At 57.4% G+C, this 27,893-nt stretch overlaps 1 protein-coding gene across 10 annotated transcripts in view; it reads right to left on the bottom strand.

Annotated features, from left to right (window-relative positions):
- The window catches only part of CXXC5 (CXXC finger protein 5), a 58,264-nt gene that overhangs the window by 9,859 nt on the left and 20,512 nt on the right, over positions 1-27,893 (bottom strand). The window contains exons 1-2 of one of the 10 annotated variants that reach the window (XM_068959198.1): positions 20,996-21,321; positions 15,724-15,890 (exon numbers count right to left, since the gene is read on the bottom strand). The exons of 7 other annotated variants lie outside the window; for them this stretch is intronic. The gene's annotated coding sequence lies outside the window, so the exon portion shown is untranslated. Of the gene's footprint in view, positions 1-35; positions 2,622-15,723; positions 16,585-17,072; positions 17,112-20,995; positions 21,322-27,893 lie in introns of those variants that run through there. 2 more of the 10 variants (XM_068959197.1, XM_068959199.1) reach the window with 2 other exon arrangements.

Genomic DNA, 27,893 nt, shown 5'->3' with positions numbered 1-27,893 from the left:
CAGCGCCACGAACAAAGAAACTCCAGGGAACGGACCTTGGTGGAGATCCGTTCCGCTGCTCTTTAAAAGGGTCGCCATCCAGACAGAAACCGGGGGGTTACAAAGGAAGTCCTGGCCTGGGAGCAATGTCACTCTGCTGTTTAAAGGCCCTCTGTGCCTAGCTCTCCTTCTCCTGAGGACTGAAATCCCAGGGAAGTCACAGGGCTCCTCTGCTCTGCTCCAGCAGCAGGTGGCCCCAACACCAGAAGGGGCTGCAGGCACCCACAGGCTGTCCCAGGCCCCCGAGCCCGAGGCTGCCCATCCTTCACAGCCCAGCCCGTGCAGTCCCCTCCTGCCCATCGAGGCAGGTACAGCAGCCAGGGAGCCGGGTGCAGGACCTGTCGCCGCACCCGGAGGGACCCCGGGCTCCCAGGCCCTCTCCACTGAAGCTGCTCTCTCCCAGCTCGGGCCAGCACTGCCTCCATCCTCCTCCTTGCTCCGAGGTCCTCATCCCCCTGTTCTACGAGCTCTTCGAGCTGGGCATCCGGCCCACAAGCCCTGCACCCATCCTCTGGGAGAGGGAGAGATGGACTGTCCGTCCACAAAGGCGACGCAACCCACCCAGCACCCTGAGGCCAAACAGGAACTACAACCACCTGCTGATTTTTATTTTCTAGTCTCATGAACACAGAAATATTAAGGAGTAAGTGTGACAGAGACCTTTCCTCTCTGCTCTACGGTGGAGAAACAAAATTTAGCCAGGCCTGACTGCTTCTTGCAGTGAAGGCTCCCAAGGTGTCCACTCACACAAGCACATAGGAGAGCTAAGGAGAGAGCTACACTGCCCACCTCCTCGGCATAGTTTTGACCCCCTCCAGCCAAAAAACCGGGACAGCCCACTGCCCACCCACCCGCACCCTCCCCCCGATGACTGCCCTGCTTGCACAGTCACAGCATTTGCCCCATTGTGCTGGGGCAGGAAGGGACTGGGCAGTGCTGAAGAGCCCCCCCCTCTCTTGGCGTGGCTCCCCCAGAGCAGGAGGCGATGCCGTGGGACCCTCGGGCAGGTCTGGGGCAGCTGGGCCCAGCGTGGCTGCAAACACTTGTTGTTGTGAAATTCCTCCTCCTCCCCTCCCGAGCACGCACGCACACACGCACGCACGCACAGCCACCACCGGAGTAATCAGGCTTTAGAGGAGAAAAGCTGCAGGGCTTAGCGGAGCAGGAACCCACATCCCCACCCTAGCAGCAGCTGGGGGAGGGCAGCACGACAGGAGGCCTCCTCTCCCATCCGCTGCCCCCAGGAAGGGCTGCCCCCACTGCTCCGGCGTGCAGGCCGTGTCCCCCCATCCCGGCGCTCCCGCGGGTCCTCCCGGCAGTCCCAGCTCCTCGGTGTGCTGGGGCTCTGCCCCTGGATGACCAGGGGGACACAGCTATGCCACGAGAGCACTGCTGGGATCCGCTGCACCCTGCCCGGGAGCAGCGCGCACAGAGCGAGGAGCAGCCCCGGGGCGCTCTGCAGCTGCCCACGCGCCCTCCCTCCGCATCCCCTTTGTCCCAGCGCAGCCTCACTGCAAACCCGACGGCGTGCGCACCCCTCCTAAGGACGGAGACACGGCTCGTGAGCACGAGGCGGTACGCGCGCTGCCTCGCGGCTCTGCCGTTAAACACTCATGGGGGCAAGAAGCCCGAGCCAAACACCACATTACGGGAACAGGAAGACAGCCCACCTCACCCCGATACAGGAGACGGCTTGCCTGCAGAGAAAAACACCCCCACCCTCGCACTAAAACCGCTCGCTTCAGCTGCTGCGGGATTTAAGACGCAGTGTGGATCGATGCAGGACTCGGGTTCCAGCCTGGAGCTCTCAAATTCCCATGGGGAGGGAGGGGGCCACAGCAGGACAGCCCGCCCTGCCCCAGCCCACGGACACGTGGGGAGCACGGCACCCCAGGCCCGGGCGCGGGAAAGGTCGCTGGCGAGGACCGCGGCGCGTTTCGGGAGCCGCAGGGTGCCGGAGGGAGCGCCGGCCAGCAGCCACGCAGCGCAGCCGGGGCGGGGGGGGCCCAGCCGCTGCCCGGGGAGCGGCGGGGCCCAGCCCAGGCTCGTTCCAGCAGCGTTAGGACGGGTCACACCTTAATGACAAAAGCTCCCGGTGCTGGGGCCAGAAGGGGAGCGCGGCAGGAAAAGCATCTAACGGGAGGATGTGAGATAAAGCAGCCCGGCGGCTTTATCTCACGCCCTCCTGCGACTGCCTTTCCTGCGGCCCTTCTCCTCTTCCGCCCCTCGGCGCAGCAGTCCCGCTGCCCTCCGCAGCGCACCACGTGCCCCCGCCTCGCGGCTCCTCGGGCCGCAGCGCCAACCCGCTGCCCAGCAGGGACCTCCGCGGCCGGCTGGCAAAGGAGGGGGCCGCACCATGCGGGCACTGCTCAGGGCTTGCAGGCCTGGCACGCGAGACCAGAGCTGGCCTCACCCTGCGCTAGCAGGCGACGCGAGCGTGGCGGGTGCTTCACGCGGCGCCTTGCATCCACCCGAGAGGGGGCGGAAGGGCCGGAGGCGCCAGGTTCCCAGGCTCCCCATGCCGCGGCAGCGGAAGCTCAGATATTCCCAGCATTGCTTGGTGCCGAACAACCGTCCCTTTCCCGCTGCGGCTGGAGGGGGAGACAGAAGCGGCCGCTGCATATGAAATGGGCTTGCCTCCGCTCGCCGTGCTACGGCAGGCCCGGCTCAGCTGCCTTTCTGCACTTTGCCGAAAGAGGCCACGGCACGGACACCTCCAGCGCTCTTGCAAGCCCGTGGCTACAAACCCCTGCTGAGCACCGCTGTGGGATGCCTTCAGCTGATGAGGAAGGAGCTGCAATTGGGGTAGCGGGCCGGCCAGCAGGCTGCTCTAATTAAGCAGCCTCTCCTCTGCAGGTCCCAGCTCCAGGGCGGATGCCGGCAGGTGAGGCAGCACAGCACAGCAGCATGGCTCCCGCAGCGAACACCGCATCGGCACCCGGCTTCCCAACCCTGCAGCAACACGCTGGCGGCCACTCCATGCTGAGCCGGCGCCATCGGCGGCAGGAACGGCGCCGCCGCCACCCGCTGCCCCAGCCTCGCCTGCACCGTGCCCGGGCAGCAGGCTCCCAGCCAAGCCCTGCTGCTGAGCTGGGATCTGTAAGGCCCAAGCATCACACCGGATCAGTCTTGGATTTACCAGCCTGCCGAGCTCACATTTCTGGCCTGTTGGTAATCTTGTGGAGTTTAAGCTGCAGCTGATATTGCTCAGACACCTTTTGGGGCTCTTTGCTGTGTTCCCTTCCTAAAACTTCAACCACGTGTCTCTGGCCTTGGTGCTCCAGTGGCTCAGCAGCTCCAGAGCACCAGCATTAATCCCAGAGGAGGAGTCTCTAGCCAAAAACAAGAGCAGCAGCAAGAGGGGTAGCAAAAGCCCACCTTGCACTGCTCCTAGTGTGCCTACAAGGGGCTCTCCGCCACGCGGGGCTGCAAGGGGCTGGCTCTCCACACCGCAGGGCCCTGTTCCCAGCCCCGCTCAGCAGGCGACACGGTCTGAGCACCAAACCAGGAAGGACACTGGCTCCAGGACATCAGTTACCAGCTGGACCCAGCAAGAACTTGCTGCTATCACAACTCATTGCCGCGTAACGTCAATAGCAGAGTCCCTCACGTTTGGCTCCCTCCCTGGCTCTGCTCCTGGCAGCCTTGCCCCTCCACGCTTCTCTCTGCATAGCCACGCTCTGCAGTCTCCATCTCCATCAGTTATTTCCAAGGGCACATCTTCCCCCGCGGTCAGCCGTAACAGCCAGCCTTCTCCAGCTGGCTCTATCAGGGAACTACTCTGTGCTCCCACCCCACCGCATAAATCAGGTCCAGCAGCTCTGAGCCCCCACCAGCCGGGTGTATGCAAAGATCAGGTCTGAGACCATCCCGCAGACTCCCCTAACAGGAATTGATCATTACAGAGTATGAAAAGAGGGTACAGGTTTTATATGCTGATCATAAACAGCTTTCCCCAAGGCCGATAGGGACGGAGAGGGATTGCTCGCTCCTGAGCTGCTGCGAGCTCCGAGGAAGGTGCAAAGTCCTGCCTCTTGTTTCTCCCCCACCTTCTTGCCGCTAGGTTTCCTGGCACAGCCCTCCGGCATCCCCTGAGCCATAATACCAGCACAGTACTGGCTCTCTCCAGCCAGCAGCCAGCTTCACCATAAGTACCTCCATGGCAGCCTGGGCTGGGATTGGAGCCTTCCCTGGGGTCCTCCTGCGGCAGCAGATGACAGCAGACAAGTGGGACAAGGCCACCACAGCCCGTCCAGCACAGCTCCTTCCACTGCCACCCTTTAGGGCAAGGGCTTCTGGGCCCTGCCAGACAGGTACCACCTCAGCCCGAGCCGGCAAGCCAGTATGCGGCCAGCATTCACACCCAGAGCTTGCATGCCCTCGCTCTAGAAAGCACCCAGCTGGTGGTTCAGAGGGGGCGGCCAAGCTGAGCGGCCCTGTCGCTGCACAATCCCGCCATTGTCCGGGCTGCCGCTCCGGCCCCTCCAGCTCCTGCCATCTGGAACCGCCTGGCGCTGCCCCTCGCTGCGTCTTCAGCTCCCGCGCAGCCCAGCTGCGCTCACTCCGCAGTCCCACGGGGCTCAGGCTGCTCCTCCTCCACAGCAGCACATACTGGGCAAGGATGCCAGCCATGGCCCCTCGCCCCCGTGCTGGACCCCAGAGCCCAAGAGCCTCACAGAGACAGGGGGGAGCGAAAGCCTCTTGCAAACACCAGTAGCAGGTTTCCAAGGGAAGGAGCTTGCCGAATCACCTATGATGTGCCCCTTTTACTGCGCTTAGGAGGCATAGGGCAGCACCTGGGCAGGACGTGCTCATCCCCACGCCATCAGGCAGAGCCCCCAGGACCTGCCTGCAGACCAGCTATAGGGTGCCCAGCTGCCTCATGTGCACAGAGACCCCCTGCCCCCCCAATTGGGACCACACAACCCCAACAGCGTGAACAACTCAGCACATCCCAGCTACTTGTCACCACCCTCTGCCCAGCCAGGCTGCTAATTGCTGGGGCGGGGTGGGGGGGGTGGAATTAATTATCTTAATCCCCTCTTTGACCTGAGTAAAGGCAGACAGAAACCCCCCCTTCCATTCCGGCCCCTTTTCCGGCCCCCATGCCCCCGGAGAACACACCGGGCAGCGTCATCTGGGTCTGTCAGAAGGTGCTTAGTTTCAGACGCAGCTTTAAGGACCATGTGATGCACCCATTCATTCAGGTCTTTACACCGAGCAGCTTAGCAGGCTGGAGAGATGCCAGGGTTCAAGGGGACACTGTCAAGGTCAGGAGGCCCAAAACCAGGCCGAATGGGGCACTAGCCCTTTGCAAATAGTCCGGGCAGCTCTGGAGGGTGGCTTGGGGAGGTGCTGGGTCACTGGCCCTGTCTCCACTGTGCCCTCCATCGGAGAGATGTTTCAGAGCCCAGTATGCCATGGAGAGGGACAGTGAGCTACCCCAGTGGCTGCAGGCCTGCGGCAAGAGGATCCAAAGAAGATGATGCGCCGAGCCTAGGACCACACTGAGAATGTCCACGTGCACCCAGCACCACAGTATTCCCCCTAGGTAGTGGCCACAAGCAGGGGGAAGTAGGGCTGTGGTGGGACCCAGCCTCTGGCCAGGCATGGATGCCATGAGCCCAAGTCATGCCACCAGGTGATGGGACGAGATAGCACGCTGCAAAAGAAGCCCGCCACTGTGGCTGAGGCTCAGCACCCAGCTCGGGGGAGAGGTGCACAGCATCCTCGTATCGCGCGTCCTGGTGTGCAGCAAGGGGGTGCCACCAGGACCATGCACCCTGTGAGGAGAGCAGCAGGGGGATCGCAAGGTGGGAGCCTGCTCCTCGCTGTGCCCTTGTACTACCCACTGCCCCCGGCAAACGCATTGACACCTGCAAAGACCAAAGCATTATCCTTGTGGGCTCCTCTCCAAAGCCCGGTTCTCCAGAGAGGTCCCAGGCAAGCACTGAGCCTGTGGCTGTTGAGAGCCGCAGAAAGGCTCTGAAAGCCCCAGGGCTTCATGTGACCAGTGAGTTACTGCACCTACCCAGGCTCTGCTCATTGCCAGGAGGAGGCTGCTGCTGCAGTTGACCCACAGTAACTTGGATGCTCCCACTTGTCCTTCCCTGTTCCCAGAAAAAGGCCTCGGGAGCCCCAAGAGCTTGCCTGGAACTGCGCTCAGAGAAGGCAGCTCCGCTCAGGGGACTCCCCATCCCAGCAACCGAGAGCGCCAGCCTGGGATGCCTCACCAGGGCAAGCTGATATCCTTCTGCCACATCCCAAGCGAGGAAGAAAGGCAGCCTGACCCCACGTCAGGCCTCTCCTTTTCCCTGGGGTTCACCTAAGAGCTCAACTCAAACTGAAGTACCTCAAAACTAAGCCACCTCTTTTCTCCCCTTCTCTGCTCTCAGCCAGGGCTCTGATCTGGGTTTCCCCGCGAGGTCCCTGGTTTCTCTCAGAGGTGGGGTATGCAGAAGTTCGGTGCACTGCCTGCCTCGGCTCAGATGGGAGAGCTCTGGTCCTCATCACCGCAGCCCAGCCAGGGGCTCTTGTTACAGCACGATGTTATGATAATGCTAACAACTCAAAAAAAGGTTGCAAAAAGATCTCAAATGCCCCAGCACCTGGAGAAACAGTCATCAACTGACGGACTAAGAGTCTCCCTGATTGCAGGAACCATTTATCATAAGAGGGGAGCAGGAGAGAGGAGCTTTGCTTCTTGTAAAAATGACAGATTGCGATTTCCAACCCCCCTGTATTATTTCACTGTCCGCTGCCCAACATTACTGGAAAGTAATCAGCTCCTTCAGATGTAAAATCTCTTGTCTTTAAAAATAACTTCTGCTTTCCTTTAATTTTAAATAAATCAATCTCCTCCTGTAACAGCCACTGTTCGTTCAGCCATGCACAGACACGACTGTAAAGAGAGAAAAAAAGAAGAAAAGCTGAAGCTGAGGTGTTCCCAGGCTCAAGAGACAAAGAGAGAAAATAAAAGTTCTGCTTCTTAAATTCTTTCAGCGCCGCGCTCTCCCCCATTGTGCGCTGCTTGGTGGGCGCTGGGGCCACGGCATTGTCTGGCTGGCAGAGGTGGAGCAGACGTACGACGGAAGGGAAACCGGCGTCCTTTCAGCCTCAAAAAAGGAGGCACTAAGAGGCGGTAATTGTGTACACTGCAGGATTTTTGTCCCCGCTTCCCCCCCTCCTTCACCCCCTCCCCATCTAGCCAAGGCAGCGGCCAGTCACCCAGCACAGCCCTCCACCTCCTTTGCAAAGCACTGGTAAGGGACTCGGCTGCACTGCGGCCAGCCCCAATGAGGACCAGCATCGCAGCTGCCCTTGACACCTGCCCTCAGGGTTTCTCTCTTTCCAAGGCAACCCTGGAAGGAGTTAGATACAGGGAGGCAGTGTGTTATAGCTGGCCACCAGGGCTGAAGCTGGAGGTACCTTCCTAGCCAAAAGCTTTTGCAGCTCCAGAGAACAGGAGTCTCTGCAAGCCATCGTGGCCTTAGCAGCTGTACAAGTCTTGGTAGCTCGGTAGCTTGTTTTTTCTTGGTCTACAGAAAAGCAGTCCCTGTCTTAGTCATGGCCTTGGCCACTGACACTCCATGGTGGCAAAGGGATGTTAAATCAACCTGCCCAGCAGCATGTAGTGAGCAAGAGAACTACAGAGCTGGCTCTTGTCTCGTGTGCCCCATGCAAGGCCTGGGTTTCATTCCCCAGTAGTGCTATGCCACAGCTTTTCCTGTGCTCTGACACCCCACGTGCCCTACGGCCATGGTCTGCCATGGACTATCACAGGCCATCTGAGCTGCCGCACCATCCCAGCCAGTAGCTGAGGACATGGCATCTCAGCAGCCAGGAGAGGAGGGCTGTGGGTGGAATGCATGACACCCTCGATGCATGATGGCCACTGTGTTTCACACCACCCTCTCTTCCCTCCGTCACGGAAAAGCTAGCAGGTGCGATGGTGCAACCACTCTGTTGCACCATGGCTAGTCAGAGGGTCTAGATGCAAAACAAGGAAGCAAAGGCTCACAAGAACAAGCAGAACCAGAGAGAGTTTCAGGCAGCTCCAACCTCAGTGCAGCAGTACCCAGCTCAGCTCCTAAACATCCACAGCAGAATCAGAGCCAGAATGATGACATTGCTCTGCTGCTCCCCTCGCCAGGTGACCCAGGTCAACTGAAAGCTAGCAGTGACTTCTAATCACAGCCTAATCAACAAGAGGTTCGGCAGAAGGCGCTAGACCAAAAGGCTCCTGGACCTCTCCAGATGCACTCAAATGAGACTGGCAGCCTGGCATCACAGGGAAGCGCCACTGAGTCTTTAGCTGCAGGTGAGTCTAGCAGACAACAGCCAGGCTGGGATCCAACCGGCATCTCCCAAGGCTGAGTGTCCCTCAAGGACATCCATTCAGCCAGAACGTGGTGCCTGCTAAACGTGCAGAGATACCATTCGACAAAGACAAGGACATCCTTCACCCACTTTGTTTGCAAGCCGTCAGCACTGTCAACTCAACAGCTTAGATTCCCCCAGAAGCTCTGCTTTTCACATTCATCTTCCCAACAACTGGTCCAGACAAAAGCCCACTTCCAGATGACACGAGAAAGTTACCATCACCATTTTCCCAAGACATCAAGAGAGGACACAGAGGCCTGAATTTTGTTGGGCTGTGTTGCAAATACTAAGTCTCACTCTGGGCATTTGCAGGTTAACTAGGCTGAGGGCTGACAGGTCGCCAGATGGACAACTTTCATGGAGACAGTTCATCTCCAATCCTCCAGAACATCCTTCGAAGGGCTGGTCATGGCAGTCGCTCTGCTCATCTCTGCTACTGAGGTGGCACTGAGGGACATTAAGAAGCCAACTCTTGAATTATAAAGGCTATGGAAGATTAAATCCAGCATCTGGAATTAGCCCTGAAAGCAGATGGCAAATCATCATGGCGCACAGAGTGGCTTTCACCAGTCTCCCCTGCAGACAGCCACTCTTCTCCGGTGATGCCTCGCAAGAGCTGCTCCTGACACACACTGCCTAGCCAGCCAGTGCCAGAAATACAGGTGACCTCAGTGGGAAGTCACCACCCTGCCACATTAACCACAGCTCAGTGCATCTGCCACGGATGGCACAGTGAGGCCACACTTCCTTCTTGCAGATGCCCAGCTGAGAGGGCAGAAGGCGACAACACCTCCCTACCAGCAAGGGAGACACCCCAGGCCAGGGGCCCCAGGCCAAAGGCCTCTGTTTGCAGATGGCAGAGTTTCCCCACCTAACCGTGCCTGCTATCTGCACAATGGCTGTTGCTACACGCAGAGCTCAGCTGAACGCTCTCCTGCACTTCCCAGCCCACTGGCTAACCAGGTTGCAACCACACATCCTTGCACCGCTCCCATCTCCTGACTCAAATATAGCCAGGCAAGGATGGCATCCACGGCAAAGTCCCCTTGGCCTTCCAAGGAGGTTATGATAGCACATGCGGAACAGAAGAGGATGTGGCCAACAGCACCATCACCTCCATGGTCAGAAGGGAAACAGAGATTCATCCTTCAGCACAGCTGTTTCAGCCTCTCCAGCGCCGGCACTGCTCTGGTCCAGTCTCCTCCCTGTGGCACCTCAACCCAGCTGCCCAAGCAACGGCAGAACTACAGGGAGCTGCTGGTCTCAAGCTGGTCCCCGTGCACACAGGGACCCCGACCTGCCCCAGGTGAGCACCAAGATAGGTGAGCCACCCTTGCAGGTATCCCCATCTGCTCAGGCAGACCACGCGTCCCTGTGGGCTACCTCATGCCGCCCGGCTTGGAAACGTGGCTCCATCCTGCCTTTGAGGGGTGGTAGTTATGGATTAAGGAGTCTTAAATGTCAGACGACCAGGCGCTCCCTCGAAATCCACTTATCTCCACTGCCACTTGGAACGGCCAGACCAGGGCGGTTATGGAGATAACGCGATTTGAAACGTCCATCCGAGTATTTCAGGACTCCATTTGCCCTGTGGACAACTCCAGGCACCTCCTCCCCCTTCTTCACTCACACAGCTGCTGCCCAGAGACCCAGGCAAACGAGAGCCTGGCCTCACTCAGCCTTCTCCAGCCCCAGGGCGAGCCAGGGGGCTGTGCCCCCACCCACGAGCTCCCCCATTCATTCGGGGGATAACAGAGGCTTGGCAGCCTCACCTCCCCCGGTGCTTTCATTGCGCAGCTCATCCACCCCCCCTTGCCAAAGCTGTGCCATTCGCTGCCCAAATCCTAAAACGACTGTAACTAAAACCTACCAGATTGAGACTCAGAAAGTCCTCCCCCCTTTCTTTCTTTTTTCTCTCCCCCCCCCCCCCAAATGGGATTGAACAGATCTGTGTTTGCAAGAGCCGATCTCACAGCCAAGCAGCATCTGACATTCACGCGCTGTGGCACGGCTCTCCGCTGGGGAACATTTCCATTCTCGCCCACCTCTCCTAGCCTGGCATCGCCTTCCCAATGCTGTGCTGCTCCTGGGGTCAGTGGAGGAGACACAACTTTGAATCTGTGGTTAAGAACAAGCACGCAAGCCCAGGAAACCCAAAATAAGTCAGCAAGGTGCTGTCCTTCCCACAGACTTTGCAAGCCAGCGTGTGGTTTATGGGGAAAGCCCTGGAGATGAGATATCCATCCCAGCCCAGCCCCAGTAGAAACACCTTGCCTCTGCAAAGTCTTCTCAAACCTTCTTGGAGGGATTTTTTGCATCACAGACGGAGCAGCTGAGCCTCTCTGGCCCAGCCAGTCCCTGGTGCCTCTCTACAAGCACTACCAAGGGAAGTGACCGATGATAGTTCAGGGCTGGAAGATCCAAGGGACCAGACTGAATAGACAGTGCGTGAAGGACGCTCGGGCCACTTCTTGCCCTTCAGACAGCCATCTGTGAGCACTGTACAGAGGTGGATCCCAGCAGTTCAAGAGTCACTGATCCCAGGGCTGCAGCATCACAGGATAATAGCACTGTACCAACACACAGCCTGACGGCAGTTTGCCCATTTCCAAGCGCTCTCCTCACCCAGGGGGTGAGAGGAAAACTGGATCTTGGGCAGAAAGTGTCACAAAGGAAACCACTTGAACACCTCCAACTGGAAGGGAACCCAGGAGGGAACTGAAAGCGCTTTTTATAAAGGTGTCCAGTTTTCCTGAAAGCCAGGAGTGCTGCAGAGAGCTCTCCCACTGCACTGCCCTGCGCGGCGGGCTCTGGGGCTGCCAGGCTGCCCCAAGCATGCCCAAGGACCCACGAGAGATGCAGCAGAGTGCTCCAAGGGACCCACGCAAGCCTTCACCCGGGGGAGATGCACACGCAGCCCTGCAGACCTTCGAGGACAAGCTAAGATGTGTGAATCACTACAGTTAACAGATGGGCCGATTAAAGCATAAATTACTTGGGGTATAACTGATAACCAGGTCACAATGAGACCGATCAGCAGCAGAAGAGCTCCTAGAAGTTAATTTAAAAAAAAAAAAAAAAAAAAGTTGTAGGCACACCAGCATGGGAATATTTGTAGATTAAGAGGCCCAAATCCACCAGTGCCACCTCCAGGAGCCACCCTGGCACAGAGAAGTCCCCTCTCACTCCCACCTTTCTCAAAACTGGCTCATTCCACAACACATTAAGCGGCCATGCAACAACCCACCATAAACCAATGGGATCCTTGGAATCCCAGGAAAGCTGGCAGTGGGAAGGCCAGGAATTCATGGGTGTTTTATTCATGGCACCTCTGGTAGCTGTCTCGCCATTTCTGTCAGACAGTCTAGCAAGAAAAGCAGCCAGCAGCGGGAACGAACACTTGAGAGCACCTGGGCCGATTCAGCAAATTTGCATTTTGTCATTAACGCGTGGCAACAAACCTCGTGGTCCTTAGTGACGAGGCCACTGGCTCAAAGACAGGCAGGCCAGGGCTAAGGACTTGGTGCCCAAACCGAGGTAATGACTGAGCACAAGGAAGCGGGTCAGAAGAAGCTGTGAAAGCAAGGGTGCAGTGAGGTCCTAGAAGACCAACTGGTCACCCATTTGCAGGTGGGAGAGGACATTAGCATCCAAGAGGACTCAGTAACATCTCAGCCACTCCCCCTCGGGCTGTGCACCAGAAATGCCCCCAAGGGCTGGGCCCGCACTGCTTTTGCATTTGCAGGATTAACACATGCAATCACTCCCAAGCCCCCAAGAGCACTGGCTCCCAAACACGGCCCCTTTTCCATGTGCAGCAGGCTGCTGACGAAGGAGTTGCTTTAATGTTAGGAAGGCGGCTGCACGATTGGAAAGGCACCGGGGTCCAGAAATGGCAGCTATTGACAGATGTCTAATAGGACGCAGAATAATCCCGTCTTCCTCCAGGAGGATTCGGGTCGCCCTTGCCCTCGCTGGGGGCTTACCATTGTCTGGATCTGCTTGTGGTTGTTATTCTTGGTCAGCACCACGTTTTACTTGGCCTCACTTGCATAAGGAAAATAGAAAGAAGAAGGGAAAGAAAGAGGAGGAAGACTGAATGGCCAGAGCTGGGACGAAGGATACCGGCCCTACTTTGTGATGGAGCAGCAGAGCTCCCTGCACCTGACAACGCTCAGGAAACACAGATGAGTCTCTTCCCAGCCCTGCAGCCTCTCTGGGTACAACCTGAGCTTGCAGCACAGACAGGGCCAGCCCGGCCAGTAGCAGGGGCGCGGTGTGGGCAAGGGAAGCAGCTCGCCCAGGCGCCCTCCTACTCTGCATCACAGTCTCGCTTGGAATCCAAAGGAATTGCCTCAGGCCTCCAACAAGCCTGATGGACCAGAAGGCTTTGACAGGGTAACAACTCTCACTGCCCGACTGCCAGTGCCCTCCCAGACAGGGAGCAGAGTCAGGGGCGTCTCTGGGGGTGTTTTCTTATCGTGCAGGAGTGCTCTGGCAGGGACAGGCAGGCCCTGCTCCATCGCAAGCACTGAGCCCTGGGCTCTGCCTCCAGACCCACGTGCTCCTCAGGTCCATTCGCACAGGCACAGAGAGCCTGGGAGAGCCTAATGAAACCCAGCAGGTCTCAGACATGCCTCATGCCCCCTCCAAGCCTAGCGCCCATCCGTCACGCTTCATTCCCAGCACCGGGGCTTCCCGCTGCACCAGGCTCAGAGGCGGCAGGCGAGCCCCACTGGCAGGTCCAGTGCTCGCCAGTGCCCGTGGGCTTTCTGATGCTACAGGATGCTGTTCTCAGAGCACAGCCGCCAGCATCTACACCCAGCCCTCCAAGCCAGGTATAATGGGAGGCCAGGGCACAAAAGGGGATAAGAGGAGTCTAAGCGCTCCTAAGAATGAAAAATTACAGTCACGCCCTGAGACGCTGTGCTTCCCACTGACTACCCAGCCACCACAGCAGACTTGGAGAGACTCTGCGCTTGCCGGGAAGGCACGGCACTCTGCTCCTTTGTGCGTTGGGCTCGCTTACTAACGCCACACGTTCTGCCTGCAAAGCACTAAGACAATGAAAGGCTCCCTCCCCGCTCAGCGGGCTTTCAGTCCTCCCGCCCTGCTTCCTGCGAGAGATCGAGGGCACGCTGCACAAAAACGATTCTCCCGAGCTTTCCCTGCGCTCAGTGCCACTTGTCATTCAAGCAACCCCGTGGCCTTTAAGCTGCCAAGGTACCAGAGCTGTTCCGGAATCGGAGTTAGCTCAGCTTCTGCCCTGGAGCAAGGAATCTGAAACACTGCCACTGGAAACGAAACAGAGCATCCATCATTTTTCTTGCCAGGAACATATCCAGCCCAAAAAGAAATACTGCCTGCTAAACAGCCAGCAACAAAAGCCCTCGATTTCACCAGGAAAGCAGAGCCCAGCATCTCGCCTATCGGTCATTTCCACGGAGGTCCTGATTGCCCGCGCTTAGCAGTGGAATTAAAAATCACCCAAAATAAAAAGAGCAGCAAAGTTAGGTCAGGGCTGCAGGGGACCGAGCTGCCCGGGGCTGGCAGGAGGAACGAGAGGAGAGCGATGGGCACAGCACTGGGTTGGGATCGCTGGCGGGGGATGCCGGGCCCCACCCAGGATGCTACAACAAAAATTCAGCGGCTGGGAAAAAGGACGCAGGTGGCTGAGCCAGGGCTGGAGGGAACGAGAGCTCCCTCCCTCCGCTGCAAAAACATCAAATAAAACCAAATCCAGCTGTTCCCTGGTGCGAGTCCTGCTGCAGGGAGGCAGCCCTCAGAAAGCCAGCCGTGCCCATCATGCTGCCAGCACCTTATCCAAGAGCTGCCCCCGGCAGAGCAGGTCTTCACTGCCGGCGTTCCCAATTCCGTCCCTAGAAAAAGGAGCAGCGCGTTCCCATACAGGCCCAGCCCCCAGCACAGGCACGCCAACCTAAATATCTGCAAGAAGCTCTCCCCTCCATGGGAACAGCAACTATATGCAGAGTTCACATGCCCCAGCAATGCCTGATTAAACTCCCAAACTCCAAGAGAATACCCTCGAGGCTGTCTGAAGATAAGCTAGAAACTAGACTGCTCTCAGGAAATACAAAAAAACGTGAAAAAGTAATCACATTTTTTAGATCTAGAATAATACAGATCAAACCCTGACGCTCTAGTGCAGACACAAATTGATCTTTCAAGCCCACTGCTGTACGCAGCAAGAACATCCCACTCAGTCCCTCATCAGGGCAAGTTTACAGGGCTGAGCAAGATCCTGCTGAAGTCAGCAATGACTAAAACTGGAAAGCCCAATTCAAGACAACACATAGGTGTAGGCTTGACTCAAGCAGCCAACATGTGCCCTTGCCACCAACTTAATTATGTGCACGTTTAGGAGCTGGCTTCTAATATGCCATCAGAACTGAGGCCCGGAAAGGCTGTGAAGGTAGGCTCAGACTTCTGTTAAGAAGGTAAATAAGGAGCTGAGATTTTTGCTTATACTAAACATACTGCCATCTTCTATGATGGTCCTAGAATGCAAAAAATGCATGCACGGAAACCTGAGGCTCCACAGACACCAGCCCCCAGAGCAGAGCAGCACAACTGCCACAAAACCAGTACACCACCAGGTACTGCAGGGAAACAGGATGAGCCCTGCTCTGCACACCGCCAGATCTGCTGTCTTCCTGTGGAGAGACACGCAGGCGAGAGCAGCTTATACCACTGCCTTGCGGCAAGAAGTTCTTTTCTGCTGGCAGTGCAGAGCCCATAGTCGAGCCCCTGCCTCTGCTCATCTTCGTGGCAGCACCCCAAACCTCACAGCCCTGCCTCTCATCTTCTGCCCCAGCAGCATGAGCTGGGCTTGCCCCCTCTGGAAGATGCCGCGTACAGAGAGGGACCTGGTCATATGAGCAGTCTGGCACTAATGGCAGAGGGAATGCTCCCTCCAAAGGCCAGTCAGGAAGAAAGGATGGGGACACTTGCCCCCTTGCTCCAGGACCCATGGTGCTCTGCATACCCTCCGTCATTTCTGTTCACTCTGGGGAGCTGCAGATACTGTTTCTACAGGTCCTCAGGTCTTCTGAGGCCCTCTCTGCCCCCCTTCTTCCCTTTGGAATCTCTACTGCCTGGACCCTTGCTAGGAGTAGACCCAGATCTACAAAGCTTGTCTCTGGACACCTACACACTCACTGTAGGCAAGGGCAGTCCACAAAAACGTGCTTGTGCAGAGCCTGACACAGCGGGCTAGCTGGAGCAACACAGTATAAATAGCAAGGAGATATAAATATTCGTAAGGCCCTCATCCCTTCGTACCTGCTGGAGACCACAGAGCAACCAGCTCCTTATCCTCTGGGAGACTGAGCACAGAGAGGTTTTGCACCACGTCCTGGAGATCAACAAATCCTGGCACTTGGAAAGGCAAAGGCTCACGAGCGAGAACAGCCTGTTCCTGGCTGCCTGCATCTAGGGTTTGGCGACAGCTGTGGAGAGACGATGTGGAGGGAGAGCGGAGATATCGCAGCTGTGACATCGGTTTCGACAGCGACCTACTGTGATGTCGTGAATGGGAAATTCTGCCTTCAGTGCAGCTCTGGGCAGAGACTCTGCCTCCATGGTGTAACTCCAGGTAGTATTTACAGTCAGAAAAACCTTCCCTCTCTATCCCCAGGCACCCTGCTGGGCCCTCTGAAGCGTCAGTACCACAATGGCTGTGAGACTGCTCAAGACCTCGAAAGAAACCTGCACCAAATCCGTGTCACGCTCTCAGATGCATGAACGCTGAGCTCCCTCAGCAAGCCAGAGGTGAGCTGTCACATCTGAGGCCAGAAGAGCAAAGGTGGTGCACCTCCTCCCTGCCAAGCTCTCCTTCGGAGGGGATTTCTAATAACTCTTTGGGTTCTTGATGCTTATTCAGGAGAAAGGATTTCTTCCTTCTATGTAGCGTGACAGAGCAGGATGGAAAAACGGCAATCTGGGTAAGATGACGGGAAGAGTCATTGGAAAAACAGTTCCCAGTGAAGGCTGGGTCAAGAACTCATCCTTCATCGATGCGGGGGCATGGTGGAGAGGTTGTACCAACAACTCCCAATTTCTGTCTTTGACAAGATTGCAAGTTTGGCTGAGAAAAGCAATTGCACCACTATAACACACATGGACTTTCATTGGATGTCTTCCCTGCAGACACAAGCCATTCTCGTTAAAAAAATTCAGCATTGTGCCAGAGCAATAGGGCACAAGTGAGACAGATTAAGAACTGGCAGATCCCAAAGAAGCAGCCACAATACAGGTAGAAAGCAGTGACGAGGCCTTTGGAACAACGCAGGAAGGTGCCACCACCAGAACCAAGGCATGCAATGAAGCAGGACGGGGGGATCCTCAGATGAAAGAGCTGCTGGATGCACAATAAGCAAGGGGGAGGGTCAAGCTCTGTGTACAGTATGTGAGAGATCAGCTCCAGAATAGCCCCAGTTTCACAGGAGGTTGCAAAATGGAAGAGCTGCAGATCTGATCCTTTAGCATGAAGGAAACAACACAAGGTGAGAGATACAAAGGGCTCGATGCAGTTAGCTTATTGAACAGGAGATGGGATTTGAGGAGACTTCATTACAGAGCGTTAAGTACCATTTCGGAGAGAAAGCCCCAGACCCTAAACAGTTCTTTACCTGAAGGAGAAAGGCCTGACAGAAGTCAGTGGCTGGAACCTGGGGCCAGATAAACACAAAAGCAGGATAAGGCAGACGTTTTTAACAGCATAGACAACCCACCCCTGGAACACACTCCCAAGGAAGCGGAGGCTTCGGGTCCCGAGGCGACACCTCACTAGGATAGGAGCCACAGCAGCACACCAGTCACCTACCGCCTGAGTGACCATGCTCAGCATGAGAGTATCTTGAGATCTTCATCCACTTACAAAGGCAATCAAGCAAGCTAACCAACCGGTCCTTTTTGGCTCTGAGCTCCAAGGGTATATAACCCAAACTAGAGGTAGACATCAATGTCCTACCTTTTCTCGCTTCCCTGCCGTGTGAGGAACAAGGAGGCAGCTGGATGTGGTTATCACGGCCAGTACCTACTGCATTGCTGTTCACCTCTCTCCCAGGTGAGCCAGGAGCGGTTCAGAGCCTCCAGCCTCCTCCCAGGGACCTGCTAGACTGAGGACCCCATCAGGAGAAACATGTTTCTTCACATTAAGAAAGGGATGATCCCATGCATTCCTGAAATAAAACACCCGCATACACCAGGTGCTTCAGTGGGCTGTTTGGCTGCCTTATGAGAGAAGTCATCAGAAGCATAACTCCTTGAACCAAATGTCTGGGAAAAGATGAGTAGGGCTGAGCCAGCAATCCAGACCCTTGGAACAGGCTAGACAAGATAGAAATGTGATGGGAAAGAGACACGCCAAGCAGGAAAGAGGTAATTTTGTTTGGTAACGGAGTGCTCATGCATCTCATCTGGAGTGATGATGACCCATGGGGGATGCAGTGCTCCGTCCTGGGTGACCTGGTACCACAGTGAAGCAGAGAAGTTGGAGGGAATTCAGAGGAAAAGCAGCTGAGTGGCTGGGGGCACCAGAAGCAGATTTATGCAGGCATATTAAAAAAAGCTCAGTGCATTGAGCCAGGGTGGCCAACCAATGACTGTCACAGAGCAGCCCATCTCCAGATGTGTCCTCCTGCCACAGTGTCTGGAAGCCCCACAGGAGGGAGGAAAGCATCCTCTAGAGGACAGGGCACCAACGCAAAGGGGCAGAGCTGGGAGCATATCAGCCCTGCTGCTGAGGGATAAACTAGGCTCTGTTCTCAGAAGCAGCCCACCAGGGCTAAGGGCACACACCTGACATGGTGGGACACTGCCCTAGAAGAGCCTCTCTGGCCAGATTCTAGCCCTGCTGGCCATCTCCACACTATTGCAGCTCTAGGAGACAGGCGAGCTCTTCTTGCTGTGCCACTTAAAGACTTGCAGGCAGGCAGGCAGGAGAGCTGGGAAGGGAGATGCACAGAAAGGAGATTACCAAGATAGCCCAGCCCACAGAGGCTGAAAACAGATCCTAATGCAGGCAGGGGAGCCAATATCCTTCCATTCCTGCCCAGTCTGGCTCCCATGGTTCCACTGTTGTCCTTTCTAACACGTGGGATCACCCAGCACAGAGTTCCTAGAGGTACCAGAATGGTACAGAATAGCTAGGATAAGGAAAGGAAAGAAATCCCCATAGAGAGCTAGGAGCAAGGCAAGGAACAGTAGCTACCAAGGAGGAACTGGACCAGTAAAGAGCTGCTGGATCTCCTGCACAAAAGGCAAATTACCAGCACTTGCTTTTCCCTGCAAGGGAAGCTCCAGAGGACAAAAGCCAAGGTCTGAGGAACAGAGCAGTTCACATCAGGCAGCAATGGGCAGAAGGTACCTGTGTCAAAGGGTTTCCGAATCCTTTCACAGGTAGGGCTGGACGGGCCAGGATGGCAGCCCCAGCTCCTGCCAAGATGCTGCCATCCTCAGTGCCCACTCTCAGCTTGCACAACAGACATCCTACTCCATCTGCTGCCTTCCCCAGCCTGCTGCTTCCTTTCGTCCTCCTCCGTCTTCTTCACCAAGCTGGGACATGGTGTCAGGGAAGAGCCACGTCACAGACTCCTCAGGCTTCGGGAGCAAGAGCACCAAGGGGACGGGGCCGAGGCGACAGGAGTGCAGGAGCTGTCACACCTCACCTCCCTGATGACTCCTGCTCTGTAGCAGCAAAACCCAGGGGGAGATGTGCCATGGGGCAGAGCACAGGAAGCCACGCAGACAGCTCCAGCAGCTCTAGCCCACAGAGAGCAGGAGCATTGAGAGAATTTAGTCTTGAATTAAGGGAGTGGTGGGAACTAGTTTAAAAAAAAAAAAAAAAAAAAAGATCAGCACAGTTAGGATATGCTGCTGGCATTTTAGGGGACGTCTGTGATACCTTTCTCGATCTTCTGGTAGGTTCTCAGTAAATCCAAGACATGAGTAAGGGACACTTTGTGAAGAACGCTGTGCACACAAAAGAGAGGAAGCAGCATTTCCATCCCAAGGGTTTCACAAAGATCCATCCTGATATTTTTCCTCCTTTGTTAATTTCTGACATACGGCACATCCAGGCTGAGGGTAGAGGAAGTTCCCCAGCACGCCCTACTATCCTGTATCATTCTGGTACCTCTGGGGACTCTCTGATGGGTCATCCATGTGTTAGAGGACAACAGTGGGACCACTACGAGATCCCACTGCCCCCCTTTCTCCGGAAGGTCCTCTCCCCCTACAGATCCAAGCAGCTCCTCTTGCTTCACATTTTAGCACAGTCACATTACCCAGGTTCTCCTCCATCGAGGCTGCTGTGCCATTCTAGGGTGCCTTGGATGGACCCACATGCCGTGCCAGCACTTTTTTGCTATGTGACGTAAAGGTGAACTGCAGCACAGGGAGGGGGAAAATGCTCCTTCACGATTTGCAGTGAAAGAGGTATTGGGAAAAAAAGGACACACTTTTTTCCCCTGATGCTGCATTTTAATGATGTAGCGAAGCCAAAACCTGAGCTATGACATTCTCCGTGCTGCAGACTTCACCTTCTCTTTTGGCAGAACGAAGAGCCTGGCAGTTAACACAGTGGCCAGAGAAGCCTGGGTCCAACTCCTGGAGTGCTAAGACGCATGGGCTAAGGTCCGGCAGGCTTCGCGTTACCACCTGTCAGCTGAGCCACGTTAACCGCCTGTAGACATGCACTGTGGTCTGCCTAGAGCTAGTGAAGATGCTTCACTTTGACCGCCTTTGCTGGGATTTGAGCTCTAACTCACCAAGGGTGCAGCAAGCCTATCCGACCGTGCATCTGCAAGGGATTAGGGACAAGCATGCCGCTAGCGCCTCGGGGCTGGGATTTCCGGCTGACAGTGGGCGCCGGCGGGGGGGGGGGGGGGTGCCAGCCAGAGGTGCTAACACAGTCGCATGCAACCGCCTGCCCGCGTCCTCATGTCCACGCAGCAGGCGGCCCTGCTCCGACTCAAGCGGTTTACGTTAAACTAGTGCAAGTCCCTCCTGCAGACCCCCGAGGCGTAAGGCTCGCTGAGCTCTTAATGGGCTTATGGACCTACTCCGACCAGCTCCTTTGGCAGGAGGGGCAGGGGGCCTTAAAGGCACCGCCGGCCAGCAGCCCTGCGCCAGACCCCTCACACGACCGCCCAGCACAGGCCGTCACCATCACCACCATGGCCACGAGCCAACCTAGACCCGGCCTGGGTTGTCGCTGCTGCTGACAGCGCTGAGCTCTCAGCCTGCCCCAGACCCACTCTGAATTACACATCTGCCCTGCCATGGCACCCAATCCCTCTCCAGCCAGACGCCCTAAGCGCTCCCCTAGACTACGCTCGGCCCCAAGCACGAAGAGAGCGTCCCCCCTGCGGCTGTCTCTTGCAGCAGCTCTAGCCCTCCATGGCCACAGTCCCGGGGCAGATCCCGGGGCAGAGCTGGAGAGACACAGGGCTCCCGTCGCACAAAGCCCTGCAACCGGGGAGCCGCTCCCTTGCAAAACCACAGACGATCTTACTCTCGCTCTCCTCTGTCCCTGTCCCCCGCAACTGACCTTGGGAGCGGGCTGTCGCGCAGGCAGGCGGCGGGGACGGCGACAATGCCTGCGCGGGGCCGCAGCCGGGACCGGGGTGGGAGGAGTGCCTGCTGCATGGATGGGCCAGCCCAGCACAGCTGGACTTCGGAGCGCCGCAGACGGCTTTGAGGCAACGCATTCATCTGCAGAACGGGGGAGATGAAAGCGTTTCCTGCGCTGGCCGCCTGGCTGACCACAGCGCCGGAGACCCCCCTGCCTGCCTCCCCCGAGCCCCCGCTCTCCGGCGGCCCTTGCGGCCAGCCAGCAACGGGGGCGCGTGTGCTGGGCACATGCTGAAGCGAGGCGGCGAGCCGCGGCCTAGCTTCTGCCCGCACCGCGAGCACGGCCCCTGCGGCAACACCGGTGGAGGAGCCGAACCGCAGCGCGGGCGCCCAGAGATCGAGGGACCCGGCGCCGGGCCGGACGCGGGGCCAGTCGCGCAGGCAGCGCTCTGCGCCGAGCTGCGGAGAGAAGGGCACCGTCGGGCCGGGCCCGACGGGGAGGACGGCGGCCCGCAGCCGCTCTCGCACACCGGGGCCTGGCTCCCTGGCTCTCCCCGCGCCGGCGGCAGTCGGGGCAGAGGCTCGGGGGCTGCCTCGCTCGCTGCAGCCCGGCCGTTGGCGCCTGCCCGGCCGCCGGGCGCAGGCAAACACAGGAAGGGGAGAGAAAAGCCGCAGGCAGAGGGCAGGAACAGAGGGAGGGCGATAGGTATCGGGAGAGGAAAGGGAGGAAGGGCCGAGATAAAGAGCAGGGAGGAAGGCGAGACGCGGCCCTCTCCGTCGCGGAGGGCGCGAGCGGGGTCGGCACCACGGTGCCAGAAGGCCCGCTCCCACCCGCGGCGCCCGCGCGCGCCCGCCGGCCTGCCCACACTGTTGGCGGCCCGGAGGGGCCACGGCGGGGAGGCCCACGGAGCCAGCGGGCCCTGCCCCCCGCGTGGCCACCCTTGCCCCCGCGCCGGCCGGCGCGGGCGACCTCCGGGTCAGCGCTTATCTGCTCTTCCCGGCTGAGAGCCGAGGGGGAGGGAAGGCGGCGAGCGTCAAGGCTTCGCGCGCCGGGAGGGGGGCCGCGGGCACCCGAGGGGTGGCTCGCACCCGGCGTCCGCTCCCCGCTCCGGGGGCTCAGCGAACGGCGAGGCCGGCACAGCCCGTGTGGCCCCGAGCGGGGCACGAAGCCCGCTCCAAAACGCGGCCTGGGGGTTGCGGCCGCACGTGGCCCCCGCAGCACCCCGCCTGGCGGCCCGGGCCGCGGCGGCCACAGGGAGGGGGTTCGGCACGGCGACGCGCGGCGCCCTCGCGGACGGCCCACCGGAGGCGGCCGGGCCACGCGGCTACCGGGCGCCGTCACGGCAGCGCTTTCTTTAGAAATAGTATTTTTCTAGGTTAGGATCTCCGGCGCGCTGGCAGGAAACGCCGCAGCCAAGCGGCGAACCCGGAACAACTTCTCCCGGCAGGAGGGGTGCCGGGCTGAGGCTGTGACTGGGGTTTTTGTTTGAGAAAAACCTTGCTCAAAAGCAGCCGCAAAACTATCCCTTAAAATACCAATGCGCGCTTCAAACGCAGTCCCGTGCTAACTGTGGCTCCCGCGCCACTCTCCCAAAAAACAACGGCTCTGCCTTTATTCTTCAAAATATTTTGGAGACCTGGAGTCCGTAATGCAGATTTGCGCCTTTGGGCGTTTTGGGGGGGGGGGGGGGGGGGGGTAAGAAAAAAAAAAAACTGGGCATACGACTGAGCTCCTGTGATTTCCATATCAGCTGCTGTACATGCACACAGCATGGAAAAATCCTTAGGAAATTTCTGTGGAAAAAAAAAGAAAAACCCCCACAACATTGAGCTAGCTGGACACAGCATGCCAGGAGGGGCTGACAGCGCTGTTACGGTCTATTGGGCCAATAATCCACAAACTAAGACGGATTTATTGTACATGGCAGATCGTAACAGCTCCAAAGAAACCATCACTGTCTCCTGTGCTTAAAATTCACTTTCTTTTGAAAAAAGGGCCAAAATATGGCTTTACAAGATAAGATGCGTGGTTGCACCATTCTGTGACAGACAGAAGCCTGTGCAAATACATATATGTTTTTTCACATATATAAATAAATAAAATATCTGTTCTTCCAAAGCAAGCACTACTGCATTACTGGGCTCGGAGCGCTGTCGTTACCACTGGATTACGAGGCTAGGTTTCACCTCTGCTAGCAAGATGGATTTGCAGGGGCATTGTTTCCACCGCAATATTACCACCGAACACATGGGAAGATAAAAAGAGCACATTAAATCCAACTCAGGCCCTGCACAAATCTGACCAGGCTTAGTGGGACTGGGGGGCACAGGCTCAGAGGGGGAAATGGCTGGGTTTGGGTTCCCCCTTGGAAAGAGGGAAGGCGCAGCCCTCTAAGAAGGGAGATCTGTGTCAGAGCAGCACACAGGGAGCAGGATCTTCCCCTGTTGGCAATGCTGGCACAACATAACATCGGCAAGCCTAGGATTGAGGACATTTTAAAAAATAAGAATGCTAATTAATGTCAGAGCCCATGTCTTCCTCTGCAGCTTTGTTTCTGGGCACTTACACGTGGACAGGACCCCTCCAGAAGAGCCCGAGCCAGTGCGGAGGAGTGGGGTGAGACTGACCCTGCGGTAATTGCGGCGTCTGTTCAAATCACTCCAACGCTGGAAATCACGCTGGGCCTGGATGAAAGCTTACAGTGCGGATGATCATATCAGACTGGGATAAAAGAGGATAAGCTAACAGGTTTAGTGCACAGCTTGTCTGAGTTGGTGCTGCTGCAGAGGAAGGAGACCAGGCTCAGGGCTTACCCCGAGGGTCTCGGCCGGGCTACCCCGGCGCAAGCCGCGGCTGCACCCCTCACCGGTGTCCCAGCGTGCCAGGTGCTCAGCAGCACGAAAGCTAAGCAGCTGCTACGCGGGAGCCGGCTCCTGCCAGCACGCGGGCGAGCATGCCTCAGCAAAGCGATGCTCGGGGCATATGGCGAGCCAGTGAGCCCTCTGCAGACGGGGCAAAGGGAGCCGGCCGCTTCGCCAGGACCCACGCACCTACTGGCAGTGAACGCGGGACCCTCTGGTCTGCCAGGGCTCAGTCCAAAGTCCCTGCAACATCCTGCCCAGGTAGCAGAGCAGGCAATACCGCACGGTCTCTGAGAAACACAGGGAAGGCAGGCTGCCTGCAGAACAGCCAGCCCCGGCAATGCCTCCAGGCCCTTGCCAAAACCTTCCCACGGGCAGGACGCAGCCACGCACCCCCGAAAATGAGAACGCTCGAAAGGATGCCAAGAGCTCCCTGGGAGCATTACAGCCCACCAGTACGGAGTGATCAGAAACACCGGCACTGGGAGCTACAGCCTACCACCACCGCTGGAAACTCGGGTCGGGCACCCACATGGGCGCTGCAGCACGGGTCCACATGGACATAAGCTGCCTGCAGCTGGGCGGCAGCCTCTCAGCTGGTCTAATCCAACCGGTTGAGACTGAGGGTAGAAGGTGGGATTGTGCACCCAGCACCGGGGCCAAGCTAGTGATGGGAGGCAGCCTGGAGGAGGCATCGTCTTCCACCTCCAGGAGAGGAGCACAGCCTGGCAGCTAGAGCAGAGTAAGGGAAAACAAGGGGCCTGGATTCACTTCCCAGCTCTGAGGAGGGAGTTTAGCCGAGTAATTAGAGCAGGAGGCTGTGAGTCAGCAAACGATGCGTAACCTCGCCGATTTTGACAATGAGGCAAAAGATGGCAGTTTCGACTGAGAGCGTCCGATGAAAGGGCATATTTATATATGCAAGAATCAGAAACTCCGAACAATTGCATGGCTGGTGACCTGCTCTGCAAAACACGCTACTTTACAATGACTGTCCAGCTGCCAAATATTTGACGGCTTTAAAAATAATTGGAAATAGAGACGTGTTTGTAGCCTAAACGTACAGGAACAAGGTAGCGGGAGGAGGGACCAGGCTGGCTTCAAAAAAAATAACGACAGACGGGGGAGAAGACACCAGCCAGCCTCTTCTCTGATATTCAAGGCCGCATGGTGAGCTGGTTAACTCTCGACTCTGCAGCTGACCTTGACAAACGCTGTGCTTCGGATGCCCTAGAGAGAAGAACAGACCATCACGGAGATCCTCCCTGCACAACTGCCATGCTCCTAGATTTATATTAAGGGTGAGTGTTGGCCTGGAAGCAAATCCCAGCTCCAGCCACGGACTCGCTCCCTCCCAGGGGCCGACGCGGCTGCAGTCAGAGGCAGCACAAACACAGGTAGGGAACGCTCCTCCCCCACGGCACAGCAACCCTGACGAGGAGAGTTTAATTAACCCTGGAAAGCAATCGTTAAACATCCAGCCCGGGTAATCGATGCGGAAGGGGCAGCTTGCTTCAGAGGGACCATCTGCTTTAGGGAGGGAGGACTGATTGCCCACCTGCCCTTCGCCCCACGACCTCTCTAAGCGCCTCCCCACGCCTGCCGGGAAGCATCAGCCGGCAGCTTGCGCGCGGGGAGAGATTTAGGGAAGGAGCAGGGCCGAATCCCAAGGGCCTTACTCATGCCTAACACGGGCCAAACTCCTCCAGACGTGAAGGGAGCTGCGTGCGAGCTTGGAGCGAGTAGCGGGTGACCAAGCTCCCCGCGGCAAGCTGCAGCCCCAGGCAGGAGTCCCCTCCATAGCTTGCCCCCTCTCCCTCTCTTTTCTAATCTGTCTTCCCGTAAAGCCCCAGGTCTCCGAGCCACGTGATTTCCTACGAGTCGCAGCTCTCATTCCAAATACCACCTCTCCCAGGCTGAGGCGCAGCCTGATGGGCTCAAAACCAAACTGGGGCAGTGGGTGGGAGAGATGAATGCGCCAGGCCAGAGCCCGACGTCTCCACGTGCTTCATGGCAGCCCAGCTAGAGGAGTGACTCCGAATTAGAGCAGGGGTGGCTAGTCTCACCAGTGACACAAGCTTGGGGCGTTCTCAGCCACGAAGCTGCAGGAATTTAATGTATTTTGCATCTGTAGGTCTTCCTCTGCATGGCGCTTCTGCTCCTGACAGCTGTCCCAGCAGTCGCATACCTGAGGTCAAACCTTACTGCATCCCCAATGGCAGGGAAAGGGAGTTGAAGTAGTCAGGAAGTTTTGTTTAAAGTCATTAAGCTGCATTTAGACCCCTGCACTGACTTCCTCATCGGCTAAAGCTTCTGCTGACAAAACTCAAGCCTCTTTCTCTTCCTTACCTCAACAGCTGTGGGGAGAATTTCTTCCCAAACCTGAGCAAAGCCAGGCCCCCACCCCATCTGTGTGGCTCAGCTGAGCGCTGGAGATCCAGGCCCTCCCCACTGCAGGCAAAATTCATGCATGGACGCAGGTAAAGCACCTCTGCAACCCTGGAAATAGCACTGATGCTTAATTACTGCCGTGGCATGGACCAGGATATGCAGAAGACACACAGGGTTTTTGTGTATCCAGCATCAATGACGGCTGCACCATGCAGTGCCTGCAAGGTGCTCTTGCCCATGAGATCTGTGTTTCACAGCACTACCACGCAGCCAGCTCTGGGGCAGGACCAGAACACCGCTCAGTGCTCAACATCTGGACGCTGATCCCAGCACAAGCAAGATGGAGAAAGGCCAGAATATAGCTCCCAAAGGGTGCAAGCAGCCCGGTGAGCCAGAACCTCAGCTTTGCCTCTCCTCCCACACCTAGACGTCTAGCGACCTTATCTCCAGGAACCGAGAGACGGTTCAATGCACTGTAATCACAGTCCCTGGCAGACTTTTGATCAGATCATCCTTTACATAGGTCAAGATGCAGACCCCAAACTACTTGTCAGCACCTCAAACTCCAAGGGCAGCACCGGGCCCTTCTTCGAGATGGTACTTCGAAGTTTGTCTTTAATTGCTTTCATTTCTGCCTCATAAATGATTCATGGTGCCTGTGGCGCTTCAGGACAAGGCTGCGGCTGGGGAAGGCGCTTCCTTGCCTGGCAGCGCCTTCACCGAGGCGACAAAGCAGGCGGTTGCAGCAGACAGCCGGGCTGACGCAGTGGGGTCAGGGCAGGGAAGCGCCCCGTTCCCGAGGGAGAAACTGTGCCTAATGAGGTTGTTTTTCCCCTTCGAAGGCCTCTGATCTGAACTCTGAAGATGGGGGCTCTCAAGACAGGCTCAGGATCTATGCAGAGAAGCAGCAGGATGGGACCGGAGAGTGCCGAGGAAAGACAGCCCCCAAAGGGCCAAGTGAATGCAGACAGGCTGACTCAACCCATGGCGGCAGCTCTGGCTATTGCAGGAGTTAGCGACTGCGGTGAATCAGCGGTGACCTCCTTGGGTGAGGGATGAAGCCAAGTAGATGGCAGGGGACAGCCAGGCGCAGAACAGGCCAAGATTGAGTAAGCCACCAGAGGAAGAGGGCACGCCACCACCTTCATGTGACCATGAAACCAGTCCCCCTCCAATCAGCCTTTGACACCAGCAGAAAGGCCAGAGGATGACTTCACTGATTTCAAGAGGAGGGTGAGGTAGCTTCTTCTGCCCACCCCGGACATCAGGAGAGCTTTGAGGCAGCTGCTGTAGCTGGCTTATAAAAGCACTGTCACCACCATGCCTGCAGACAGCCCCTCCATCCCCTCTCCGAGCGGGCTCCTCCTCAGCCCCAGCCGCACAGAGCTCAGTGGGCCAGGCATGCTGCAGATGGGCTAGCAGTGGGGTGGATGCGGCCAGCTGTTGGGATCCACATCTGCTTGCTAGCCAAGCCGAGGAAAGTGGGGGAGGAACAGGCTGGTCCCTGCCACAGCAGGGCAGGGCTCCTGGTCCTTGCAGAGTCCCCAGGAGCATCCAGGCCCTGGCAAGTTACTACAGCCCTGTCTGCCTGGCAGGCAGAGACCCAGCAAGAGCCAAGCAGC

The sequence above is a fragment of the Struthio camelus genome, chromosome 13, assembly GCF_040807025.1.
Source record: "Struthio camelus isolate bStrCam1 chromosome 13, bStrCam1.hap1, whole genome shotgun sequence".
Lineage (NCBI taxonomy): Eukaryota > Metazoa > Chordata > Aves > Struthioniformes > Struthionidae > Struthio > Struthio camelus.
This window is presented reverse-complemented; position numbering and strand designations above follow the sequence as displayed.